Source organism: Varanus komodoensis, unplaced genomic scaffold, assembly GCF_004798865.1.
Source record: "Varanus komodoensis strain SLA01 unplaced genomic scaffold, ASM479886v1 scaffold25, whole genome shotgun sequence".
NCBI classification, from domain to species: domain Eukaryota; kingdom Metazoa; phylum Chordata; class Lepidosauria; order Squamata; family Varanidae; genus Varanus; species Varanus komodoensis.
The window spans coordinates 8,668,573-8,692,828 of record NW_025335661.1 but is presented as its reverse complement, the minus strand read 5'-3'; the positions used below and the strand labels follow the sequence as shown (position 1 = coordinate 8,692,828).

At 39.4% G+C, this 24,256-nt stretch overlaps 1 long non-coding RNA gene across 1 annotated transcript; it reads right to left on the bottom strand.

The window, feature by feature from the left end:
• Positions 1-268: 268 nt before the first annotated feature.
• On the bottom strand, positions 269-17,209 carry LOC123024709. The gene is made up of 3 exons (XR_006414972.1): positions 17,198-17,209; positions 16,111-16,113; positions 269-344 (listed from the first exon to the last, which is right to left on the bottom strand). It is a non-coding gene; the product is annotated as an uncharacterized LOC123024709 (long non-coding RNA).
• Positions 17,210-24,256: the final 7,047 nt, after the last annotated feature.

Below are 24,256 nucleotides of genomic sequence, written 5' to 3'. Positions count from 1 at the left end.
TCTCAGTCTCTCCTCATAGGGCAGTTATTCCAAACCCTGCATCATTTTTGTTGTCCTCCTTTAGACCCTTTCTAATTTTTCTGCATTTTTCTTGACTCTTGGTGTCCAGAACTCAACACAGTATTCCAGATGAGTTCTGACTAGTGAGGAGTATAGGGGAACTACGTCTTCTTATGATTGGAAGTAATTAGTAATGCATCCCAAATACCATTTGCCCTTTTGGCGGCTGCATCACATTGTTGGCTCATTTTTAGCCTGTTGCCCACAATAATTCCAAGATCTTTTTCTTTTTCTGTTGAGGCATATATTCACCATCTTGTATCAATAGATTTGGCTTCTTTTTCCTAGGTGGAAAGAGAAAATTCAATTCATTCAATCCTTGCCCCTATTGAATCTCATTCTGTTGCTTTCAAGTCCAGCTTTCAAATTTATCAAGATCATTCAGGATCTTCATTCTGTCTTCTAGAGTGATTGCTGTTCCACCTGGTTTTGTATCATCTGCAAATATGATTGTTTCCTTGTACTTCCTTGTCTAAATAATTAAAAAAAGATTATGAAGCGCACTGGACCTAGGACTGAAGCCTGTGGCACCCCACTAGGTACCTCTCTCCAGTTTGAGAAGGTGCCATTGATGAGCACTCTGTGTCCAATTTAGCAGCCAATTTGGGATCCATCTAATACTTTTTCTATCTAGTCCACTTTTTGCTTATTTGATTATCAGGATGTTGAGGGGCACTATGTCGAAAGCTTTACTAAACTCAAGGTAGATTATGTCCAGTGTGTTCCCTCTGTCCATGATTTCATTGCTATGATAACAAAAGCCCCAGGTTGCATGTCACTGTGGGGAGGGGGGCAAATCCATGTTTACTCTACATATCTTGCTTAATAATACAGTTGATGAAGATTCATGGTATGCTCTACCTCTACAGCACAGCTTGTGCATGTGTGGCTGTGAATGTGACAGACAGGTTCTGAGTGCACCCATGATCTTTAAGTAAGGGCACAATTCTAGGCATGTTCAGACAGAAACAAGTCTTCCAACTCCCTATGCCTGTCAGCCAGAATGCAAAGGTGTGTGCCCTAAATGTCATATGAGAAATATGGAGAAAGGCAAGGATCAGCAAAAACACCCTATGTTTCTTGCAAAATATCATTTAATGGTTCCATTTAGTCAGACTAGGTTCTGTATTGCAGAACATATATTTCCAAACATCACATAGCAGGCCTGTGTTGTTGCCTCCCAACATTTTTAAATGAAAAGAAGGTATGAAAGGCTATAAAGCTGAGCAAAGGAACTACAGGTGGAGGGGGATGCTTATTCTTCTTGCCCAGTTATTTTCTTGACCTAAATACCAGATGGTAGCTGCTAATGGAGCAGCTTCTGTCAATGGAAGACTGGGAGACCCTCAGGAGCAGGGGTGCTGGAGAGGCAAGGAGTGAAGAGGCCTATTGCATGAGTGGAAATTTGTTTGCAAGCTTTTGGATTCTACCCATCCTCCTCTGCTGTTATTTCAGTTGTGAGGAAAATTTTTCCCCATGGATAAAAAACAGCTGATCAAGGTTAAGCATAAAAATAGCCAGGGGAGGAAAACACACACATGTATACACATCTGTTGAGTGACTGTTAACATTTTTTATTATTTTATATTATTTTAAAATGTCATCATTTTTCCTCTTGCAAGGAACTCAGACCAGTTTATGTGCTTCTCCTACTCTCCATGTTAGAGTACCTTGTAAAATTTGTTACTGTGTAATATCTACCCTTGGCCTTTATCACTGAAATAATTACAGAACTGCAAGTTTCTGAGCATCTCATTACTGGAATTTTGTTTCCAGTAAACTGCATTTGATAGGCCAAAAGGACAAAGGATGGGGCAAGTTCATGTAATTACTACAGGCCACTGTGACTGGGCTGTTGCATGTGCTGGTGCATTTTTGGCAAGGAGCGGCATAGAAATGTTTTAATAAATAAATAATAAATAAATAAATGTTCAATATTGAATTCCCAGTGAGGAGCTGCCATGCTTAGTTATCCAAACCAGGAAGTAAGGGATTGTTTGATGATTAAATAGGCCATGGTGGGCTGTGGTGATCATATGAACTAGGTCAGTTAAGTAGGGCATATGGGATTAAATCCATGCTAGCCGAGTTAATTTTATTTTCCATTGAAATCAGTGGTACTTTTTAAGTCAAGATTAACTTGCACAATTTGTTTCAATGGCACCTAAGTTCAACTACTGTAGTTTGGATCCAGCTCATGAACTGCAATTCTAACTATGGATAATTTTCAGTGAGATCCATTGGCACCAGCAGAACTTCATTTGCGATAAGGTGTTTAGAAATCTGATGTCAGCCATTCTTACTGCCCTATTAAACTGCCCTACAGTTTAACATAGTTACTAACTTTGAAATAATGCCTACACATAACCCAAATTTATATACAATTTCTTCCCTTTGATTCTTAGCTTTGTTTTATTAGATTTAATTATTTGCTGTGATCTTTCTCTGAAGAACCACCTATTTGTCTGACTTGCTAAAAGGTATGGCCTGAGAATGAAAGTTTATCCGTACAATACACATGTAATTAAATGTATAATAAACTCCATTATGAGATCTTAAAACATTTCTAAATCTGTCTTTCAGCTGTTTTGCATTTATATTACAAAAGAGCAGGAGAATACACAATAGGGAACTAGCTAGCTTAAATTTAGAATAGTTATTTACTTTGGACTCTCCATGTTAAATCAAAAATCTTTTCTGCCAATACAATGCAGAGAATTTATATCCTCAGCTTTTCTTGCTACAGCTGAGAAGAACACATGACTGGAAAACAGAAGCCTGGAACCATATATTCCATCTACATATTCATACTGAATACGTTTGTGGTCCAATGTATTTTAAAACCATAGAATCACAGAATAGTAGAGTTGGAAGGGGCCAGAGGACAGGTTAAATCACCCCCCTCAGATGGCTATCCGGTAGTTTGCCCCTGGTTTTACCTCTTACTGATGACAGCTATCTCCAAAGCCTTGTCCTGTGCTTATCATTCAACTTCTCTCCTGTCTGTATTCTATTATATAGTACTAGAATATACAGTTCTTGGCTCAACTGCTGGATAGCTCTGAATTCCATACACAAGCTATTTGGGAAGAATCTTTTAATGGTGTTTAAATTAAACTCATTGTTTCCTAATGATGAGAACAAATCTAAGTAGATAGTCATCCTAGAAATGTTCCTGATTCTGACCACCCAAGTGCAGTTTATATGTTGGTAACAAACAAGTACTTAAATACAAGGCCCTTATCATCCAACAGGAAAAAATGCTACAACATAAAATAAAACAAGTTAAAAATTCAACTAAGAATAGTAGTGAAAATTGGATGCCACATTAAACTTAACAGGCTGATAATGATTAGTAAACTAAAATGCTTTGAACAAGCTAAAATAGATTGTAAAGATCTGAAGAAAATACAGTCCTGGCATTGAAATGAGAACAGAGTGGGTACCTTGCAAGCTTCTCTGGGAAAGTACTCCATACCTGGCACTGATACTGAAAATCCCCTTTCACCAGCAGTCATCAACCACACCTCAGCTGGGACAGGGGCACTTGGAGAATGACTTCTGAGAAAAGATTGCATGCTCTGAACAGGTGGATATGGAAAGAGACTATCCTTAACATAGTCTGGTTTCAAGTTTTGATGTGTCTTAAAAGTCCCGCTCAGCACTTTGAACTGAGCCTTGAAATGGACTAGAAGCCACTGATGAAGAAGCGCTGCCAGAATGCTTTCATATCATATAGTCCCTGCTAACAGCCTCGTAGCCATGCCAGGGACTAACAGTCACTCACTGAAATTTCTAGACTGCCCTCAGAGGTAGCAGCCCATATAAGCCAGTGAGGTATTTCGAACAAGTAACTCCAGCAAGGTTGATTGAAGCAAGGCAATCTCAATCCAGCAGGCAGGGTCACAGTGGCATATTCACTGAAGCAGAAAGAAACCACATTTCCCAAGCCACATGAGCTATTTGTATCTCTAGTTACACAACATGGATCAATGGACACCTGTCATGTAGGATTCATGCCCTTTGGAAGGAAAGCAACCACCTCAGGATAGGTTGAACATGACTCACAAAAGGGCAGATGAACCACCCACAAGCAGCATTGCGATCGTTTCCATATTGAACTTTAGTTCAACTTTACTGCTTGCTTTTGTTTGGTTTTTGTATGACTGCAGACCTCCCCAAGGGCATTTGTCTATTGGACAGTGTACAAATCTAATCAATAAATTTCCCCTTATGCAGTCAATTACTCTGTCCAGAACTTGATTTAGCACCTTTGCTGAATTTGATGAAATTGTGAGCTGGGAGACAGAAAGATGCAGGGTTTGGTGTACAGCACAGATGCCAACTGGGAAGCTGAACAGACTCTGTTCAAGAGAAGAGGGTTCTCGGGTACAGTCACAAAAACATCCTGAGTCATCTTTGCATGTCACAAAGCAAACAGAGCTTCGACACAAAAAACTTCAGCCCTAAAATCCCCCAGAGCTCTCAGGAATCTCCTAGAATATGGAGGCAGACCATTCTAATAAGCTCCCAACCTCTGAAAAGAGGTAAGATCACCATGATCCCTAATTTCTCAACACGCATTTATCCTAACATCTCAAAGAAGCTGACACAAGATCCCTGCTATCTTACTGCTATCCAACTGAGGAATCACAGAGAATCTGACTTCCTTTGTTTGTTGGCCAAATAACATGTTGAGACAAGCTGATGAGACAGGCCACTCAGAGGTAGCACGATTTGACGGTTAGAGTGTTGCCTTGAGGAGCTGGGCGTTCTGGCTTCTAGTCCCCACTAGGCCATGATGCTCATTGGTTGACCTTGGGACAGTCATAGACTCTTAGCCTAGCTTATCTCAGAAGGTTATTGTTCTGAGGATGAAAAAGGAGTGGAGGAGAACTATGTAATCTCCTGGGGTCTTCACAAGCAGGAAAAAAAATCTAGGTGGGATATATACGCAACAACAATAACAGCAATAGCACCCATACAATCCTGAATCAACTAGTCAAGGTGGCATCAGCATGATTGTTGGAAAATACGCAGACATTGTGGCTTGTTGTGTGAAAAAGAAAGTAACACTGCTTGTGCGTGGTTCATTTGTCCTGGTGAATGGTGTTCTGCCTATCTTGAGGTGGTTGCTTTCCTCCCAAAGGATATGAATCCTACATGACAGGTATCCTTTGATCCACATTTCTAACTAGAGATACAAATAGCTCATGTGGCTTTTATTTGCTTAAACTAATATCCCACTGTGACACTACTTGCTTGATTGAGATTGCCTTGCTTTGGTTACTTCTTCCCTTTGGCTTACTCTTAATGCAGAAATAGAGTGGGATAGTGGTTAGTGTGTTCAACTGAGATTAAGGAGATCTGGATTCTAGCCTCTACTTAGTCATGAAGCTCACTGAGTAACTATAGTGCAGACTCTGACTTTCAGCCTAACCTACCTCAGAAAGATGTTGTGAGATAAAATGGAGAGGCTGAGGTTTATGCAGGCTGCCTTGGATTTCTTAGAGGAAAAAAGGCAGGTTGCAAATATAAGAAGTTAGTCTTCATAGAATTGTGCAATTTTTGAGCCCTGCAATATCTTGACTGGTAAAGTAAAAGGTAAATATAGTGGAAGAATACCGAAAATACTGGAGAATATTAAACATGCTTTCTATTTTATCATCTAAGAAAGAGGTTGGATATGAGTTGGGATGTTTCTTTGTCACTGAATTTCAGTTCTTTGCCTAAGTTAATATTGTGTTTCACTATCTAACAACTTTAACATATACTGAAAATTCACATGTGCCCATGTACTTATGAAAATCAAGATGTTATCTTTTTTAAAATTCAGATTTCCTCCAAATTGTGGCAGGTGAAGTAAGCTTCCACACAAACGTCTGGCTTAAGTCATTATTTGTGATCCAGCTCAATTAGCAATGCATCTAATCAGTAACCCCCCAATAATATGTATGAATGCCGAACCAGCTAAATGCATGCTTGGAGATTTCCCATTGCAAACCCCCATTTATTTTGTACTGCTTGGCATACAAAGTAAACAAATATGTGGATTTAAAAATAAATATAATGAATCTGTAATACACCAGGACCATATATTAGAGAAATTAAAGTTAACAAAATAGCAGTTTATACAGATCAAAGAAGATTCAAAACATAATTCACTTCCTCTATTAATGTGGAACATGCTTCAAAATCTCATGAAACAAATAGCTGACTGTTACAATGATCTTGCAAAATAAATAGCAATGCCAGCAAGACACACTGAAAACATTGAGGAAATAGAGCTCATTTCTTTGCCTTAGATAACATTTTGTTCAGTGGAAAAAAGGCCAAGGGACCTATTTTTTCAGATGATTGCAGTATGCTGATACGTTTCTTCCAACAGCAACAATTAAAATGCCTTCTTTTGAAATAATGAATAAAATTCCTTGTGAAATCAGGAATTATTTTTAATTAACTATTTTCTACTATTGAACAATAAGCCTGCCCCTGTATTTCATTCACAGGAACCTTCTTGGTGGTTCTTGTCAATTTTCATCAATTCAGAGATCCATGTTTCATAACATCAGCAAAAGATATGAGGATTTAGTGGAAGATGGGAATGTTAAGGCAGCATTCAACTATAATATATCCAGCCAAATTAATATTTAATGGGACCATGCTTTCTATGTGGTTTGCTCTAAAATGATTCCACTTTACAGCATCCTGGTAAAGAATTTTTTTGAAAAGCTTTGAGTGGAAATGGTTATAAATCCATGTATCTTCAAGGTGTTCCCTTCTCATTCTTGCACTGCTAATTCCACTTCTTTTCACTTTTGGAATTAGAGGTAGCTTGTAGTGGTGCAAGTGAATTGGGCCTCTAATCTACCAAAGGTCTTTCCTGTTCCAAGTCAATCACATGAGGAAAATCATACTGAACTATCTTCCTAATGAAGAAAGGCTAAACAGGGCCTTGTGAAGTTAGAAAAATAATGGCTACTTGATGATAAAAGCTTATAAAATTATACATGGGGAGACAGCAGAGAAAGAAAAGTTTCTCCCTTCTCTGATAATACTATAATAGTTTAAATTAGGGTCATCCAATAAAATTGATTAGCAATAGTTTCAGGACAAAGAAAAGAAAATACAGCTCCATGCAATGTGGAATTAATCTGTTGTGTCCAGACTTAATCATGCTTAGAATAGATTAATTAGAAGAGCCCAGATTTAGTCAGGCTTAGAGTTTCGTTCATATTTTAATATTAACCAATCTAATTCACAGTTCCTGAACTAATACACAAAGCTGAATGCAATTATCCATAGGTTTTTGCACTTTCTGAAATGTACAATGCAAATGTCCAATCAAAATGCATGTATTAGGAAAAAATAGCATTATATATTAAGATAAACTGCAAAAGAAAGTATGCTATGGAAGCTAAGCATGAACATTTGTATGAAATTAATAAGGATGGAATGAAATTGTACTTGAAAAAAGTGATTATTAAAGAAAGTGAAACAACTCATTCATCTGTTCTCAGAGTAGTCACTTTGAATTAATGGCACTTAGTCATGATTAACTTAAGTCTGATTGATTCCAGTGTGTCTACTCTAAGCATGACTAAATCTGGATCCATTGTATGAAATTGCCACAAGATAGCTTCTAGCTGAAATGCTTTTCAATTCACTCATAAAGGATAATGATGATGGCTATATCAAACCTTCATATTCAGATGAAATCTGTTCATGGGTTGAAATGAGAATAGGTTCATGCCAACCTGTGTCCCCTTATGTCCTGATTTGTGATAATGTAGTCCCATTTTTTGATAACACACATTCAATTAAATACATTTACCAAAGGTTTTGGGAGTCTGTCTATCTAACATTTACCAATACTTGGTGTCTTGAGGTAAATGTGGAGGTGAAAGCTTTGCCAATGCTCCCCCTGTTGTCCATTCTACATATAAGGGGGCTTAAAGAGTCCTCTGCCCATGTTATCTACATGGAAAGGTGGGGCAGAGGGGATCAGGTGCAGTTCATCTGAAAGTTCTTCAGATCAGAAGCTATGCTGGTCTCAAAGCTGGAAACTAGATTCAGATCTAGAAACTAGATTCTAGGTTCCTATGCTGACCATCATGTTAACTTATAAGCAAATGTTTGGGCCAGCTGGAGAAAAGGGTTTTAAGGATATAATCTGATAGCAGAGAGAAATTTAACACAGCCAAAGAGACAGCAATTTAGAAACTAATTGTAGTTAACAAGAAATAATGTGAAACGTATAAGTGAAAGCCATTAACGGGCAGTCTTGAGAGATCATGAAGATGCCTCTTTGAACTATTGTTTTCAAAATTGTTAGACATTCAGTAACATGTTCTTTTGTTATGATTCCTGCATAGACTGGAAATAATCAGTACAGACCTTGAAAAGTTTTGTTGGTTGGTTCAAAAGCTTTGAAAACATGAAGCATATTTCAGACTTGTCTTTTTTGCTTGTCCTATTTAAATGTGATCAAAACAATGATACAGAAGTGAATTTTGGCAGAAAAATATTGAAAACATCATTTTTCTAGCTTCACACACCATTTTGACACTGCATTTCCTCCACAACTCAAACTTGTCAAGTTCTTCATCACTTATCTTGTATGGGTTTTTCCCCTAAGCTAAAAAAGTGAAAATTGACCTCTGGTAACATCTTGTTTGAGAATCCTGGAACATAAGAATCCTCTGCAGAATAGTTCCATACACCAAGGCTGTTAAAAACATCCTGCTTTAATCTGTTGGGAAATGGAATTAACATTGTGTCTCCTATGTTTTTCTTCTTGAAGAAATAGGCTTATTTTTGTGCAACAGAAGAGGCTATTGATGGGATTTTTTTCCGCTTCCATCTTGACCTACTGAACCCCATCCAACTGCAGCTGCTGTATGCCACATGTCATTTGGAATAACTTTGCAGGGATGGAGAATTATCCTTTGCCCTGTGTAAATCTGAGTTCAAAATCAACCCCCAGTAGATGAAGTTGAATTAGTAGAAAAGAGCAAAAATTGAGGATTCTTACCAAAATGGATTATACTGCTTATCAATACAAAATCTAGGAATCTAGGTCCTGAATCTTATCTAGTTCAATCTAGGAACAGTAATAAATAATAAAGCGATCAAGGCCAATAGGAAATTAGGTAAAAATCCAACAGAAGGGCCATGAATAAACAATAGAGCAAAGATACAAATTAATTGGATAGAAATAATCCAGTGAATAAGGAGCAGGTAAAACAAAATAGAAATAAGAACATAAGAAGAGCCAAGCGAGATTAGACCAAAGCTATTTGGGCCTTGAAGGGGAAAAGGGACAGGAAGGCTCATGCAGTTTGGTATTAGCACCCCAGCTTGCCTCTCTCCTCTTCCCAGTCTCTTTATCTAGATGGATGAAGATGGATGGATGACCAATCAAGCACAGTCAAGAGGTGGTACTGCTGAATATTTAAAAGATTTGAAGCCCAGAGACACAGAATGCAAAACTGTATAAAATTTGCACTCACACTGAGCATGCACCCTGGCAGTGGCAGAGAGATCCCCCGTGCCTTCTTCAAAACATAGGATGCATGTAAAACTTTGAGTTCAGAGTCTCAGAGGCCTACATGGCTCAAGGGCCAGGATTATAGGACTGCACCTTTACCTTTCTTAGTTTCTGCCTAAATTCAGTACTGTATTTCAAGTATATATGCTCTTTTTAGAGATTCATTTCAGCTCCTTAACAACCACCTTAATGTGTTTCCACAAGTGAAGAGTGAGAGGTTTTTTTCAGTTCACTTTTGGTAAGAATTTAGGAGAAAAAGTTTAGAATTCTCCTAAACTTAGGAGAAAAAGTATTTGAGATTTACAAAACAGTTGAATGTGCAAAATTGGGTTATTTGCTCTTAAACATCCAGGTTTAAATCCCACTGTATTCAACCATGCTTGTAGTGCTGAATTAGACTTTGGGCCTCTCTCTCTGTCTCTCCCCACCACCACTGAGCTCTTCATCTTCACCAGCTATAAGGCAGTCGGGTACATCACGGATCCTCTCATTGCTGGGATTTGTTGTGTGTATTATGTGGGAGAAAGTGGAACTATGCATTTGCCCACGTCCACTTTGTATGAAGTGAGCTGATGAACTCCAGTTTCCAATGCAATATATTTATCAAACAACTAAGCATAGAGAGGTTTAGAGCTAGTCAGTTCCTTTCAAAATAAAATGCACACAAACATTAGCTAAGTAAAAGGTTATCAGAAGGCTAAGAAAATCACACCAAGCCAGCATTCAGGTGGTGGTAATGATGAGGCCAAAAACTGGGTTGTGAAGCATATACTTGATTTCCTTCTTGGTCAACCATCCAAAACCAAAGGAAATGTCAAAGACCCAGAGTACTTTTATGGGTCCTGAGCAGCTCCCAGAAAAGGAAATTCAAAGTGACCAATAAATAGCCTGGGATTACCTAAATATGTACCTTCTAGGTCATTCATTGAAGACTTAGTGAGCCTGAAATAGGTATGCAAAGGTAGATTTGGGTGTTTATAGCAATCTGGCCATGTTATTTGTTCAGAGAGACTGCTAGAAAGAAGGGAGGAAATGTTGGCTCCTCAAAGAGCATTTAAACAGCTTGTGGTCCAAAATAAAGACAAATACGCCATCATTAAAGAGGCGGCTTCCATCAAAACAGAGTTCTAAAATCTAGGTGCATTTGTTATTTCAGAGTTCTACATTTCATTGATAATTTAATGAAATCAAAACAAAGTGCCCGTTGTGTCCAATTTGGAAAATACAATAAAAATCAAATGCAAAAAGCTAGCATATTATACACTGTTGTTAATCTGCCAGATAAAAATTTCTTGATTGTCCCATTTTAGCATTTTCTTTCAAAACGTCTAGGCAAGAAACTGCTATGACATTTTCACTTTCTTGCTGCACCATTTTTATATTATTTTGCTTGAAGTATACGATCTTATAAACAAGAAACCACTGATTCCATTGCATAAACTTCTTCAATTCCTTTCCAATTGCATGGCCTCTTTAGTACCCTGCTCATGTTCACCCACTCTGTACTTGTCTAACTCTACTCTCTTGACTGACTGTAATTGCTACGTGCGATCAGAGCTCTTCTTCAGGCTCTTCTCACTTGATCTAAAGCTTATTATCAATGGATTTCTTCATTCATTCTTCAGGCAACTTTTATTACATTGTCTTTGAGGTGCAGTGTGATCTGTCCTTAGGGAATCTTATATCTGTCTTTGTAAGGTAATGGTCTTTCCTTACCCTGTATTTTTATAGAGCTTTTCCATGAAGTCCAGAGTATCTTTTATTTTATCCTTCACTTCCCAATTAAATTCTCTTACCTGCTTCTTCCACAGCTGCAATTGCTTTGATATACACTTAGGTTTCCAGTCTAATGCTGTTTTTGGACTAGAGTGGTAGCCTATTTACCCATCTATCCATCTGTCTGACTGAGTTATACTGAGTTATTGAACAGGTTCTTCAGGCAGCTTATACAAAGCTGCAACTCATAATTACACATACTCAGACTTTAAGAGTGAAACAAATACAAATTTAGAGTGCAATCCTATGCCCTGCATCCTTGGGTCACACAAGCTGCCAGAGTTGGAGGTTTACAGAGCAAACCACAGTTGCAGTGCAAGTTTAACCCATCTATTGAAAGCCCTAGGGAAGCTGAGGGATGGAGGCTGGGATGCCAATAAGAATTAGCACAGGCCCTTAACCTCAGTCTCCCTGGCTGCCCCCCGGCTCTGACACACGCCCCTTCTCCTCGTCCACAGCCCACCTGAAACTTGGGGAAGCAGTCAGCAAGTTCTTTCCATGCCAGCTCTGAGATTGGTGGTGTGGAGACTCAGTCATTCAGGTCCCAGCTCTGAGATCACCTGATCTTGGAGCTGAGATTCCAAATAATGTTATGGCCTCCTAGATGATGCTTGCACCCTTAGAAAACCACAATATAAAAGAGGAGTGCACAACCTGTATTTACTCACAGCCATTATTGCTGCCCCAATGGGGGCTACCATCAAGTCCCTTCTACTTCTCCTTGGAGACCCTCAGCAGCAAGGGAAGAACACTCTCCATCAGGATCACTGAAGTGTGTGCTTGTGGACCCTGGATCTGCACCCTAGATCCCTTGAGGCCAATGTGCTGCTGATATAAAGAACAGTATAAAAAGAGTAAGTAGAATTAAAAAGAAGACTGAAGGAGCATAAAAGCAATGTGTAGAAGATTAAAAATCTGTAGTACCAGTCTTTGTCTAGTGCTGAAATGAATCAAGGGAGGCACCATGTGAGCCTTGCCAGAAAGGGCACCCCACAGTTGGGGTCTCACCACCATTAGAACTTTTCTGCTGTAGTCAGCTTGCAGTGGCCCTGCAGATGGTGCTGCCATCTGAAGAAAGACTTCTGTTAAGGGGTCCTTCAGGAATCTGTCAGCATTGTGACTTGAGCCCCAAAATGTACTGGGGACCAGTGCAGTAGGTGAAACTGCATCATGGATCACTGGTTCCAGAGCATCTCTGTCTTGGTAGAGTGCGCTGGTGATGCACCAGACTAAGCTAGTGGAAATAGAAGTCTATCCTTTACCTAGGACACTTATATGCCAATGACAGAAATGGAACAATGTTAAGTTCTTCCTTTGGGAGGAACACAACTCTATTCAGGGCAGAGTGAAAGCTACTAACCTGGGCAGATGAATAATCCACAATACAACATTCAATATTACATTCTCTTGGCTGATTTGGTGTTGGGACACTTCATTTGCTTATTCCCTTTTAGCTGCTCTTGGATTTACTTTCCAGTTTGATTTGCAGATGACCATAAAATGACCCAGATAAATAAGTATAACATGGTTTAAAATGTTTTTTTAACTAAAATTTACTACTGCTCCCAAATTTCTCTTCTGTATATGGGAAGAGAAGCAGGAGGATAGTCACCCAACAGCACCCAACTCAATGGAGCAGTGATAGTGGTGTAGGATGTGAGTATAATGGAAAAAAAGTGGTTTTCAAGACCTGGTTTCCAACAAGAACACATTCTACCAATGCAACATTAGATGGATGTATAAAGAAAGCATCCCAGTCAGAGTCTTACACTGAGCCTTATCTAAATAGGTTTTCACAAACGTTACTTCCTATTCACGTTCAAAAATAAATAGCACTGAAACTTTGCTAACTTGTCACCCTCTCATTTTTATGACTAGAAATATAGTATTTATTTAAATCTATATAGTCTTTCTTGGTATTCCCTTTGATCCCAAGTACTCTTTGGTCCTGCTTCCCTATCTTATTCTCCAGTCCCATCCCTTCTGTTTCCCACTCTCACAGTCTGACAGTTCTTCGAAACAGACCGTTAGTTCTGGTCTCCTAGCTTGTTCCACATTGCTGCCATGGCCCAGCCCTGACATGTATGTTGCAGCCTCCAGGCTCCATTTCCCAGCAAGATAGCTACTTAATCCTTCTCTGAATCCAAGCTGTGACATTTGAACATCTTGTACCTGAGTTCCTTCCATCCACTCTGGGGTTTCATTTGACCATTTATATTTACGTTATTGCTCAGGTCAAATATAGTGTGCAGTGGTGGACCACACAGTATAAAGCCAGACATGAGAAAGAGGTGCTTTTCTGAAAGTTTCTGAAGTTATTAAGGGATCATAAAAGCAAAAAATTGGTATATCAATATATCTGGTAATAACAATTCCAGATGATGAAGTATAAGCTAATGTAAAAGAGCTGCAATGTATGTTGCCTTTCTTTTAAAAGTCTGAAATCTCACTTGCACAAAAGAATTACATTTTTCCTAGCTTTCATGCTTACAACTTTTTCTTCTATAGTTCTTGCTACCTTCACCTAATTAAATTTAATCAGAATTTCTCAAGGTTTCCTTCAATATGTGAATAAAGGTACAAACCTATGTAAGTTTAGACAGAAAAAAAGGCCTGTAACTCCCAGCATGCTACAAACAACATAGTCTTTAATTCTGTCTAAGCTTGCATAGGATTATGCCTAAGGTAGTACATCATCAATGGTGCTTCTCATTCGGATGCATCTAGAGAAGGCAGGGGGAAATCAAATGCAAGCAGAAGAATAGATAGACTTTTTTTTCCTGATAGTGAATGTGGAAGTTTCACTGGCTTCCTGAGTCAATCTATGTATCATCTGTTCATTTTGGAATGTGCTTTGTACTTTTTTTTTATTTTTTTGGTTGAAAAATACTGGAAGAAGCAGTAGCTGCAGTAAAGCACAAATGGATAAGAAAAACTATGCAGCCAGCCATGCTAGTGTTTAAATTTGCATGTGACAAAAACTTGTTGCCCGATATACAAAGCAGCCATTAATCACCCTTGCAGGAATGGTGCTGTTTACCACTTACAGAAATAATGTTGCATTGCTTCGGAATGTCAAACAGGAAACATTGGCCATGACACAAGACAAAAACAATAACATTTTTCTTAAGTTATTATCTTAATGCAAAATGATAATGTTTAAAAACAGGACTGCTTGCAATGTGCACCAAGCAGTATGCATTTGTTTCCTTTTATATGTGTATTACGTACAAGCATAGAAAATCTGATGACACATGATGTGGGGGTTTTTTTTAGCCTTAAGGCTTTGGCTGATTACATCTGTAAACAATGAACAGATACAATGCTGAGAATGCTGTGGCCATGAGGTATTTTTCAGATCTGAAAGAAAAGATAAAAGAGTAAATCTCCAATTGGTGGAATTTCCTGCAGTCTGGTCATCTTCACTATTGTCAGATCTTTAAAGACTTAAATGTACAACACGATCTATTCCAATGTTCTACTCCATACTCCATACTCCACTCCATTCCACTTGAGCCTACCTTTTCTTCCCATCACAGGACAAGTTTACAGTAACTATTTTTCCTTAAAGAAATAATACTGTATATTAAACTCGTGGGCACAATTTTGTTGTTCTTTCAAAATGTAGAAGTCAGTAAGATTTTTCTAGGAGACAAATTGGATGGAAGAAGATGAGGAAGGTTTGACCAGATGACTCTTGCTCTTGTTGGTGCATTGTGATCTGTCCCCCACTTTCCCTTTGTTGTCTTCCTGCTGATCAGACCATCAGGTGGAATGAGGCAACTGATTTGGGAAGCAGACACTGGGAGCTGTGGTGGAAGTCCACACTCCAGCCAGCTCCATTCCCCGTGGCTTGTGCCCCGTGGCTTGTTACTTGGTCTTGTCTGTCTGTTTCATAAAATGGTTTTCTTTCTAATCATCATAAATAAAGCTATCTGGGAAAGGCCTGCATAATTGAAAGGTGCCAGTCAGTCTGGAAATTATAGCCTCCAACATGGTAATCTTTCTCCCAGTGAATAAATGTTAGTTTGTAATTACTGATTTCCTCAGGTCTGCAAATTCACATAGCAATGATTATTTCTATGGAGAATGGGTGCGAAGTTCATTTTAGCTCATTCTTGACCACAGTCTGTCCAATTCACGCCTCCCAGGGCTGTAGGCCTGAACACAATCTGTAGTTGAAAGTATGTAAATTTCTGAGTTTACAGTACAGTTGAAGTAGCAACAAAAATGCATTCAAAAATGTACACTTGAAAACTGCTCTGGAAAAAAAGTCCTTGACTCAGACAATAATTCCACATGTGTTTTGACTGGGTAGGGGCTCCAGTTTCTCTTCCATCTCAGGCAGCAAAGAATCTTGAGCCAAATGTGATGCTAAATAGTGGACATTTACTACAAATGTTCATATCTATGGAATATTTGCCATTAATGTCTGCAGAAAAGAGTTTTGAAGATGATGGTTGAAATTAGTGTTGTTAATTTATAATTGGAAGAATACGTGGCTTCCACATATTCTTTATACGTGGCCTTAGAGAATAGCCTTAGAGCTTGGTAGAGAATACAAAAATTTCAGTATGATTATGGTGAAGAGAAACATAGAAGTATCCATTTGAAAGAGATGCTCTGCTGAATTGCCTCACCTTCTGGCTAATTGAGTCGGTCGCTGTGTGAAAAAAACAAACTGAATGCAACTGTGACAATCCTTTTGTCTTCCTTCAGGCCACCAGCTATTAGATATTTAATGCAGTATGTTTCAAATAAATAACTTTTTTTTTTTTTACTAATTAGACTCTATCCTTTGAGTAGCTGATACATACTAATTCATTTATGATAAATTCTTATGAGAACTCTTCATGTTTTGACACAATTCTAATCCTTAATATAGTTTCAGCATCTTATCTTTCTAAAGATCACACTGCTCTAAAGTTCCTTACTTGCAGTTTGTCACAATTTTTATATGAGTCATGTATACTAATTTCATCCTGCTTGTTAGAACATTAGACGCTCCTATTGATTAAATAATTCAAGTATTAATGTGCTGTGAGGCTGTGTGACCCATTCAGCATTTTTTAAAACAATTACAAATTTCCATTACTTGCCAGAATGGCAACTTTAACTGTATTCACTAGAGTAATGAAGATGTACCTATAGTTCACTAGGCTGGGATTACTATCTGTGGCATTCCACTGACCCCTAGTGGCTTCCACTATGGTGCATGGTGTTTAATGGAGGGCATAATCTTGGTAGAGGGGATTGGGGAAATGCAAAGTACTTTAAAAATGTGTCGTGTTGCTTAAAACATTTTAAAAAGCTAAGAACACTGCCAGTATTTTTTCAGCTTCATTAGTTAATAGCATAGAATTGCATAATCTAAGATACTTGAGCTGGATATTTACCTACTTTATCAAAATAACTGTAAGTTGAGAAAAGAAATTTGGAAATATATTAGCTTTAAAGAAGCAAGCATGGGAGCTAAGATTTTCTGAAAGATTTGGTAATATATGGCACTGAAACAGGAATACACCTTTTTAAATGCTTTATCCCAAAATGTCATGGCAACAAATTAGAGCATTAAGCATCGCCCGCCTTCCTTGTATGGTAATCATGATCAACCTCCTCCCCTCAGAGAGCTTTGCCATATCTATACAGTGGTACCTTGGCTCTCGAACTTAATCCATTCCAGGACTCTGGTCGTGACCCAAATTGGTCGTGAGACAAGTTAAATTTCCCCATAAGGTTCAATGTAAACAAGTTAATCCGTTCTGTAACCATTTTTTAAATCAGAAAAATGTGAAGCAAAGTGACAGTAACAAAGATCGCAGCCATCTCCTCTCCCCACCCCCCGAGCACAAGCGTGGCCATCTCCCTGCCCCCCCCCAGCATGACCAAGATCACACCTGTCATCCTTGCATGGGCCTGTCACCCCTACAGGCACCCGTCATCCTGGCGCGCTGAGGGGTGGAGGGAACAGACGGGCGTGATTGCTGGCGCACTGGGGGATGAAGAGAGGGGACAAACGGTGTGCTGGGGGAAGGAGAGATGGGCGTGATCTCGGCCATCTCCCTCCCGCCCCAGCACAATTGCTGCCATCTTCCCACTTGGGGGTGGGGAGATGGCCGCGATCGTGCTGGTTGGAGGGGGGGGGGAATGGCCAAGAATGTGCCCGTCATTCCTGCAGGAGTCGCCTCCGATCACGCACATCTTCCCTGCATGAACAGAACTGCAGTCGTGGCCATCTCCCCAGTTGGGGCGGGGGGGAGATGGCTGTGATCTTGGTCACCACCCAATGCAGAATTTGTGACCCACATCAAAATTTTAATGAAATTTTTGTTTGTGACCCGATTTGTTCTTGAACCAAAGCATTCGTGAGCCGAGGTACCACTGTATTTGCTGCCTCTGTACTAGCAGTCTTTTTCAGAGCTTTGCAAAAAGCCAAATACTGATAGATCTGGTGGGAAATGGTGGATATCTTCCAGAATCATGCATGACAGCTTAGCATTATCTAAAATAAATTGTACCAGCACTTACCTGAATGCCCCTGTGGGTTGCAAAGTTCATTAGATTATCTAATGTGAGTGAGAGCCAATGCAGCAATAGAAGCTCTCACTGCAGGAATAACACTGACCCTTCTATGCCTTTTTTCCCAGATCAAATCAAGGTTATATACCATTTGGGGTATCATTCAAAAGTACTACTGTGAACTGCCCCTTTAGGAAATTTCAATAATTCTTCTATGACCCACATCTGAATTCGCTGGCAGAGCCCATGCTCTTGCCTTTGTCTCAAGCACTTAATACTTTTCTAGATGAGACAGTAGTGCTTTAACAAAGAAACTACATGCAGACTGTACTGTATCACCGATTCTGGCAGAAATAGCTGGAATGTCTTATAAAAAGTGTATAGTTTCCAAACACATATGCAAGTTGCCTGCCCCAAATACTGGACAGTAGGTGCAATACCAATATAGGCCTTTTAAAAAGGAAGTATGCATCTCTCTTTCACAAACAAAATAAAGATGAAACTATGCAATGCTAGCAGGATCTTGAGAGTGAACTCTAACCATCCTGATTTTCCCATTTGCTTTTGTAATTCTCATTTGGTTTTGTTATGTACTATCAAATAATTTCCAACATAGAGCTCTTTTAAATCAATGCTTTCCACAATACCTTGTCCTTGACAGCCTTGATGAGTTCTTGTTAAGTCAGGGCTGTGACTTCCTTTATATAATCAATCCAACTCATTGTCAGAGTTCCTCTTCTGCCTTCAACTTTCCCTAGTATTATCATTTTCTCCAGTGAGTCTCGCTTTCTCATGATGTGCCCAAATTATGACAGTTTGTTTTGTCATTTTTGCCTCCAGGGCAAGTTCTGGCTTGATTTGATGTAGGACACACTTGTCTGAGTTTTTGTCAGTCCAGGGTATTTGCAAAGTTCTCCAGCGCTATATTTTAAATGCATCAATTTTCTTCCTGTCAGCTTTCTTCACTGTCCACCTCTCACACCCATTTGTGGTGATCAGGATTACAATACTGGGGATAATCTTGACCTGGGTCTCCAGTGAGTCTTCACTGCTGTACCAAAATAAACCTTTAGTAGGCTCCAGTGCTGTAATGGAAATGGAAGCAGGGAGTAACAATTTCCTGTATTGATGAACCCACCCTTTCAATGGGCTCATCTTGTCTGAACACTCTAGTTCACAGCCACTTGGAAAGTCTCTGAACACCTTTGCCAAGGACCCTTCCTGTCAGCATAGTTGTAGGAAGAAGGGTGGGAATTAAGAAAAGCACTGATTTTCATGGCCAAAGCTCAAAAAAGCACAGAACTTAACCATTGTGGAATACTGCAAGAAAACAAGAGGTAGATTTGAAACAATGCAGGGAGAGGGTTTTTTTGCTTTTAGCAAGAGATCAGTTTTTTAAGCCATAGATTTGAATGTCCAGATAGAGAAGAGGTTGAAAATGCCTTGATGTCGGGGTCATGCAGTGAAGCATTTTGGGGAAACTCCAGCATCACCTTGCACAGAATGCACCACTAGAAAGAATCCTTACAGTTGGTTTATTGTATGCAGTTTGCTGGGGGTGGGGGGTGGGGGCAGGGAGCAGACAAGGAGATGAGCTTGGGAAGGATGCACAGAGAAAGGAAAAAGAAGAGGCAGCAGGGAAGCAATAGCAGTGGTGATAAGCAGCCAGGTTAGACGGAGAAGGGAAAAAAGAGTAGAAGAAAGCAGCATCGCTGGGAAAGGATGTGGGTAAAGGGAAGCGGCAAGGGTGGAGGTGGAGTAGAAGGCAAAGTGATGAATGAGAAGAGTGGTGAAGGAAGGAGATGGGGGTGGGCAAGAGAGGAAAAACGGGTGGTAGAATGTCTGTCTGAGGGGTAGCCAAAATGTTACCTTTTCCAGGACACCAAAATAGGTTGAGGTCAGCCTGGGAAGAATCAGAGAAGACTACAATCACACATTCTGCATACTTGAACACTCAAATAAAATCAATGAAGTCTACGGAACATGTTGCATGTTACGTACTTGCATAGAAACTTATGTTTCAGCGTGTGTAGAGTCTGTTGCAGATAAGAGGGTCTGAGGTATTAGATGTTGCCAGGAAAACTCAGAGTAAGAGTAAGATCACATTTCTGGGAATTGGAGAACAGTGAAATTCAGTTATTTAGTGGAAATGGACTGTTGCTTTGTCCAGTGGTACAGCAGCATCCATTTGTGATATGATCTCTCCAGCAAACCAGAAAAATTAGTTAGTGGCTAAATCCAACCTCTTGATGATTCCAACTTGCATCTCAAAAGATTTGGGCAGTTCCAGCTGCACAAAACATAAAGAGTTTAAGTTCCCAATGAGCACCAGAAAACTTCAGATAAATTTATTCATATTTCCTAGCAGGTTGCTGAAACCTAGATACTCAAGGGGGCACTGTTGAATTACATCAGAGAAGCACAGTCTTTTATAGTGTTCTAGTAAGCTTTGTATGAAGGGATACTCTTTGTTCTTTAACGGAAATTCTCCATAAGCTTTGTTCTGCTAAAATATCCAAACTTATTTCACTTTGGTTTGGCTATCGTCTGTAATTTTTTTCCATGAAATTTGAGATAAGCAAAACTTTTATGTTGCCATCTTTATGTTTGCTTAAATTTTGATAATAGCTTGTTACGTTTCTATTTATTTGGAGTCATACATCTGAAATGGAAAGTACTAAAAATAAAAAAGTTTTATTCTTTCAATTCTGCTAAATACTATTAATTGTTCCTGGTAGACTTGCCCTTCCCACAAATGGATCATCATCCATTCAAGGAAGGGACTGATATTCAGTTAATGCCCTGCTATTTTGGAGAATTCTGTAACTCACAGCACAGCTTTTCAGGAGCTGTGGAGAAAAGGAAAAAAAATTGTTCCACTTGCATAAATGTCCATTTACATGAATGCACACTTGCGTTAATGTGGATTTGTGCAAATACAACTTTGTGCAAATCTCAACCTCTTCCAAAGAGAAAAATTGGTTTGCAAGTCTATGGAATATGCATAATTTAGAAAAAGCTAGTTAGCTGCGGAATCCATTAGATTCATAAAAATGCAGACAGCTTAAATTGTTGCATTGTTCCAACTCAGAATTTATTTAATTGGTCAAATTTTTACTCCACCTTTTCTCCAAAGTCCTCAGAGTGTAATACCTAGCTATCTGCCGCCACCACTCTCTCATGTTTGTTAATAAAAACTCATTGTCCAAATCTGAATTCTTATGTATCCAAATGTCACCATTCACAGATTAGAGGAAGGTATAAACAGGTTCAGGAAAAACCTGAGTTTTTAAACAGGTCTTAATCAGGAGAAAAATCCTAAAACATTCCAATGGGAATTTAACATGGTCTTTGGACATGAAATACTAATCGACTGTCTGGCTGTGTGCACACATATGGTGGAAACTGTGCAGGCATGACTTGTCATTATATGTGATTACAGCTTCTGTGTTTGCATGTGTGTGGATCGGTTGGTGGGAGGATGGGAAACTGGGTGGGAATGTAATGGAGTAACCTTGAAAAGCATATGACTAGCTGGAGTCCAGAATAGTAGTACTCCACACCACGACATTTTGTTGAAGGTCTTTCTTTTCCCAGCGGTCCTTTGAAGTAGCGAGGCTGAAATGACATGATTGGCACAGGTGAATTCCTTAGCCGAGTTGGGATTGGAATCCAAGTGTCCCTGGTCCTCGTATGAGTGTGTCACATTATACCACCCTGTGGCAAGATGGCAAGATGCCACATTCTATCCTCACTGCTCCTGAACATCTTTGCCCAGCTTCATAAAACTAGTGCTCTACTCCTTACATGGATGGTGCCCAGCATTAACCCATGGATAGAAATGAGGTTTTGTTGTTCTTGAACATAGCTGGGAAGCAAACTGAGAAGCGTTGAAGGAAAGGGCAATTTTTGGATGGGGATGGGTGAGAAAGAGAGGGTAAGAGATAAAGCAGCAGTAGAACTCTATAGGGGTTTTTTTTTTTTTTTTTGGTGTGGGGGCAGGATGTAAAGTGGCAGTTACAGCAACAGGACCAATCATCTCAGAGTAGTTAAGCTGATTCAATTGAGATCTACGTTTTGCTTCTATTTTATGTGCCTGTAAGATCTGCCAGCCATGAATTTCTCAGGCCTGTGTGCTCTTTGTATGCATTTTCTCCTATTCTGAGACTTGCAAAATGCTCTGAAAGCAGTAATTTGATATCACAGAAATTGACACTGATATGGAAAAAATACTGGTCCATCATGACCTGTATAATAATGTAAATGGCTGGCAGGCAGTCTGAATGCTGACTGCTAGAAAGTTAAATGTATAATATTCCATCTCTTGAGATCTGAAAAATCACTAACAAGGATCTCAAGATATGAATTTAATCTACATTGATTTCCATTGTGCTAATTCTGAACAGGTTGAATTGTTTCTCATGATTCGTTTGTTAGTTTTAACTTGTATTTCCTGCAGATAAACCAATTGCAACTGTATCTATTACTATTTATCAGAGGATTTGAACTTCTTTCAGGTTAAGGGCAAAAAAGCCAGTTGCAATTTTTAAAAAAGTCAAGAGGAAAATATAGACACATTCATTCACATTTCTCCTAACTTACAGGTTTCTCTATATATTTTGCAAATATACACATTTTTGCTAAGAGTTTCCCTTCACAGAATGCATTTTATGTGCTTTACACATATGTATGCATTTTTGCATGCACCTTCTCCACATATTTGCATTTTGTATACCTTTTGATATCAGGGAATTGAATCTCATGGACCTACCCAAAGGATAACTGATTTTGGTTCATATAGTAGTTCTCGAAATGCGAATCATGTAGGTTTGCATAAAAAAGCAAAAGATTCAGCCCTATGGCACCTACTCTCGATTCACACAAGCCTCCACACTTAGACGTTTGCATGCATCTCCGCCACTGCTATGAGACTGCACCTTGATTCTTATCTAGATGGACATTTATGGCTGGGGAGGCAAGGAGACTGGGATGCCAAGAGAAATTAGCATAGCTCCTCAGCCCTCTTTCCCTCCCTCTGCTCTGGCATGCCCCTTTGTCTCCTATCCAAGGCACATATGCAACCTCAGAGAAAGTAGCCGGTGTGGTTCTTTCTGTGCCAGCTACAAAGGATTGGTTTGCAGATTCCCTGCTTGAAGATCATATGATCTTGGGCTGGGGCTCTGAATAATGTTACAGTGCCCCGGACAATGCAAGCAGACTACTGCGCCCTAACTGAATGAATTTCTCCTGCGTCCCCACTTTGCATTGCGTGTTGCAATCAATACTGAACTATAGTTGCTGTTTTCCATCTTATCTTTAAAATGAGACCACAACTACATTGCCAATTGCATTGCAATATGTGGTTCAAAGTTGGGATGGGGAAAATGCATTCAGTTAGCACTTTACTGTAAACCTGTCTAAATTTTAATGAGTTTCTCGGACTTTGTAATGTACAGCTGCCTGGGATTCCTCACTCCCATGGTCCACTGGGCTAAAAAAAAATCCTGCCCAGTAACTCCCTTGTCCCAGAACACTGGACTAGACACTGGATTCAGCACACAACAACTCAAGTGTTGGGAGAAAATATGATTGATTAAAAGAATAAAATAAAGGTGCAGAGGGGACTACAACAACTAAAACAGAGACTCAAGAAATAAAAAGGGAGGAAAAGGGATTGGGTTTTGAAGAGCAGCAACAGTACAACTTATATCCAGAGACCACCCAACTCCAAGGCCTTGTTGGCTTTATTGAACACAAAATAACAAAGCTTATCTTATCCCAACTATGAACACAGATACTATACCAGGCACAGGCAACACAGGGTAGCACAGAGTATGGCAACAAAAGCAGAATCTCTCCTTCAAAAGGAACCCTGTGCCTCTTCAGGCCCAAGGCTTTATTCCCCATAGCCCAAGTCAGGTGACTCATGAGGCGATGGTCCATGATCATTCCCAGGTGTAGGAGTAGACCATTTGCGCTTATTGCTGCAATCTCCTGTCCTTGGGTATAAATTCCTCTGTCCTTGGGTGTAATTTACAGTATCTCTCCTTCCGGCGTACCAAGAGCCAAGCCATCCTCCTGTGACCTTGGGTGCTCGTGCCCCACTGAGCAAGCAGCTGGCAATTTTAGCATTTTATTCCTCTTGTCAGTTAACCCTTCCTCACCTTGCTGAGTCCTTAATCAGTTCATGTTACCAAATTCACCTATTTAGCTTCCATTTCTTGAGTTTCTTTCATTTCATTCCTTGTCTTTCTGTTATTCTTTAGTTATTATCTGTGAAGATTTATCATAAATTAACTCTTTTCCAATGTGACAATACTGCAGCCTCATAAAATGTTGAATTCAGGTGAA